Source organism: Triticum aestivum, chromosome 7A, assembly GCF_018294505.1.
Source record: "Triticum aestivum cultivar Chinese Spring chromosome 7A, IWGSC CS RefSeq v2.1, whole genome shotgun sequence".
NCBI classification, from domain to species: domain Eukaryota; kingdom Viridiplantae; phylum Streptophyta; class Magnoliopsida; order Poales; family Poaceae; genus Triticum; species Triticum aestivum.
In genome coordinates, this window is record NC_057812.1 from 126482885 (window position 1) to 126487186 (window position 4302).

The window sequence follows — 4302 nt, forward strand, 5'->3', positions numbered from 1 at the left end:
CGGGTCACCAGTGAGTTGTAATATTCAAGCGGGTCGCCGTAAACCGCCTGGTCCGGGCGGGTCGCCATTGAGTCGCCAAGTCCGTCCGGGTCACACCGCAGGGCATATCCCCGACAGATCCCATCTTAGATTTCATGGCCTCAAGCCATTTCACGGAATCTGGGCTCATCATCGCTTCCTCATATTCGTAGGTTCGTCATGGTCAAGTAACATGACCTCCAAAACAGGATTACCGTACCTCTCTAGTGCGGATCCTACTCTGGTTGACCTACGAGGTTTTGTAGTAACTTGATCTGAAGTTTCATGATCATCATCATTAGCGTCCTCACTAATTGGTGTAGGAATCACTGGAACTGATTTCTGTGATGAACTACTTTCCAATTCTGGAGAAGGTACAATTACCTCATCAAGTTCTACTTTCCTCCCACTCACTACTTTCGAGAGAAACTCCTTCTCTAGAAAGGATCTATTCTTAGAAACGAATATCTTGCCTTCGGATCTGTGATAGAAGGTGTACCCAAAAGCCTCCTTTGGGTATCCTATGAAGACACATTTCTCCTTTGGGTTCGCGCGAGCTTATCAGGTTGAAGCTTTTTCACATAAGCATCGCAACCACAAACTTTAAGAAATGACAACTTAGGTTTCTTGCCAAACCATAGTTCATATGGTGTAGTCTCAACGGATTTAGATGGTGCCCTATTTAACATGAATGCAACCATCTCTAAAGCATAAACCCAAAACGATAGCGCTAAATCAGTAAGAGACATCATAGATCGCACCTTATCTAATAAAGTACAGTTACGACGTTTGGACACACCATTACGCTGTGGTGTTCTGATACGTCTCCAACGTATCTATAATTTTTGATTGTTCAATCCTGTTATATTGTCAATCTTGGATGTTTTATAATCATTTTATAGTCATTTTATATCATTTTTTGGTACTAACCTATGGACATAGTGACAAGTGCTAGTTCCTGTTTTTTCCATTTTTTACATCGCAGAAAATCAATATCAAATGGAGTCCAAATGCCAGGAAACTTTACAGAGAATTTTTATGGGACAAAAGGAACACAACGGGCCCTGGCTACGCCTGGGGGTGCCCTGAGGGAGGCACAACCTACCAGGGCGCGCCAAGAGGCCCAGGTGCGCCCTAGTGGGTTGTGCCCACCTCGGGTGCCCCCTGGACCTCCTATTTGCTCTATAAATACCCCAATATATCCAGAACCCTAGGGGAGTCAACGAAATATTCATCTAGCCGCCGTAGAATCCAGAACCACCAGATCTAATCTAGACACTATCTCGGATGGGATTCACCACCTCCATTGGTGCCTCTCCGATGATGCGTGAGTAGTTCTTCGTAGACCTTCTGGTCCATAGTTAGTAGCTAGATGGCTTCATCTCTCTCTCTCTCTTGATTCTCAATACAATGGTGTCTTGGAGATCCATATGATGTAACTCTTTTGCGGTGTGTTTGTTGGGATCGATGAACTTTGATTTATGATCAGATCTATCTTTTTATCCACGAAAGTATTTGAGTTTATTTGATCTCTTTTATACATGATCTCTTATAGCCTCGTATTTCTTCTCCGATATTTGGGTTTTGTTTGGCCAACTTGATCTATTTATCTTGCAAAGGGAAGAGGTGCTCTGTAGTGGGTTCGATCTTACGATGCTTGATCCCAGTGACAGAAAGGGAACCGACATGTATGTATCGTTGCTACTAAGGATAAAACGATGGCGTCTATCTCTACATAGATAGATCTTGTCTACGTCATGTCATCATTCTTATTGCATTACTCTGTTTCTTCATGAACTTAATACAATAGATGCATGTTGGATAGCGGTCGATGTGTGGAGTAATAGTAGTATATGCAGGCAGGAGTCAGTCCACTAATCTTGGACTTGATGCATATATAATGATCATTGCCTAGATATCGTCATGAGTATTTGAAGTTCTATCAATTGCCCAACAGTAATTTGTTCACCCACCGCTTTGCTATTTTTATCAAGAGAAGCCACTAGTGAATCCGATGGCCCCAGGGTCTCTTTCTCATATTATTTGCCTTTGCCATCTACTTTGATTTGCCTTTATTTTCAGATCTACTAAACCAAAAACCCAAAAATATCTTGCTAAAATTTATTCTTATTTATTTGGCGTTCGATCTATCAATGTACTACAAATTTACCTCACGTCTGTTTTCCTATCTTGAGGCGCCATACCCCGCAAGGGATTAACAACCCCTTTACCACGTCGGGTTGCTAGAATTTGTTATTTGTGTGTAGGTGTTGTTTACGTTGTGTTTCTTGGTTCTCCTACTGGTTCGATAACCTTGGTTTCATATCCGAGGGAAATACCTACCGCCGATGTGCTGCATCATCCCTACCTCTTTGGGGAAATAACGACGTAGCTTCAAGCGACATCAAAAGGAATTTCTGGCACCGTTGCTGGGGAGGATCTTCAACATATACCGGGTTCCTAATCACAAATCTCATCTCCTTGCAATTTACATTATTTTCCATTTGCCTCTCGTTTTCCTCTCCCCCACTTCACAAAAATTTGCCATTTTATTCGCCTCTCTTTTTTTGTTCTCCGTTTTCTCGTGAGATCTTTCCGTGTTTTCGCTTTCTAGTCATAATGGCTAGCGTGCCTACTCCTCCTTTGTCACCAGATTTTGAAGTGCTTTACTTCAAGGAAAGACAAGGAGAAAATTTGAAAGATGCTTGGTATAGGCTTATGGAATCTTATCATATTTATAATTTAAAGGGGGACGCTAAGGTCTTTCTTCATAATTTTTACATAGGATTGGCTTTGCATCATAGACAACTCATAGATTTTGCATCTAAAGGGAATTTTATTGAGCTTGATATGATACCAATGCTGCCTATGAAATTTTAGAAGGAATTTTGGGGATACCACCTCAAAAGAAGGGGTTTACTTTCACCCCAGAGGGAGTTCAAATGTTGGACAGGCTTGGTAATTTGCATAAACACATGGTTGAATGACAAAAATATAACGAACCCCTCAAACATCTCAATGGTAGTATCAATCGCATGAATACCTTAATTAATCTTTCTAACAAGCGATTGGATATTTTGGATCTTAAGATGGTTTCTTTTCCGGAGAATTTGGGGAAGCGTAAAGAGCCTCCTGGGTTTGAGAAAACCCTTACAAGAGTTGCCAAAACTTCAGAAGACAAAACTTAGATCCTTGCTTTATGCCTAGCTAAGGGCGTAAAACTATAGCGCTTGTTGGGAGGCAACCCAATGAATAAAATTTATTTTTACTTTTTGCTTCTTGTTTTTGTGTGTTAGCACAATTATGATACTGTTATGATTGTGTTTTTTATGTTTTAATTAGTTTTTGTGCCAAGTAAAGCCTCTAGGATCTTCTTGGGGGATAGTTGTTTAATCATGCAGGAAAACAGAAACTTTTGCGCTCACAAAATTAATTTTCATTTTTTTACCAGAGGGCGATAAAATACCCACTCCACTTGTAGTAGATCAATATACTAATTTCTCAGATCAACCTATTTTTTTAGAATTTTTGGAGTTACAGAAGTATTTGAAATAGTCAGATTGCTACAGACTGTTCTGTTTTGACATATTCTATTTTCTTTGTGTTGTGTGCTTATTCTGATGGCTCTATGGTTTTCTTTGATGCGTTTTTGCCATAGAAAAGTTGGAATACATTAGATATAATACAAGAACGAAATATTAGTTGGTTTGATATAGCACTTGTAGTAGTAATTTATTATTCTTATACTAACGGATCTCATGAAGGTTTTGTTGAGTTTTGTGTGATTAAAGTTTTCAAGTTTTGGCTTCTCTTATGATGATGAAGGAATAAGGAGTAGAAGAGCCTAATCTTGGGGATGCCCCGTCATCCCAAGCTATTATCCGAAAATGAGCAACCAACTAAGCTAGGGGATGCCCCCGAGTGGCATCCCCTCTTTCTTCTAACGACCATCGGTATTTTACTCGAAACTATATTTTTATTTGTCACATACTATGTGCTTTGCTTGGAGCGTCTTGTATGATATGAGTCTTTGCTTGCTTTATTCTGTGTTTTAAGTCTTGATCCATTGCTGGGCACACCTATTTGAGAGAGCCAAAATTATGTCATGACTTGTTAGAATTGCTCTCTATGTTTCACTTAATTTTTTTATGAGCTATGGACTTGCTCTAGTGCTTCACTTATATCTTTTTGAGGGTGGTGTGCATAGTATTTTTGAAGATATGCTCTCTTTCTTCACTTTGATTTATTTGAGAGTTATTAAAATTTTCAAGAAATTCTCTCTTG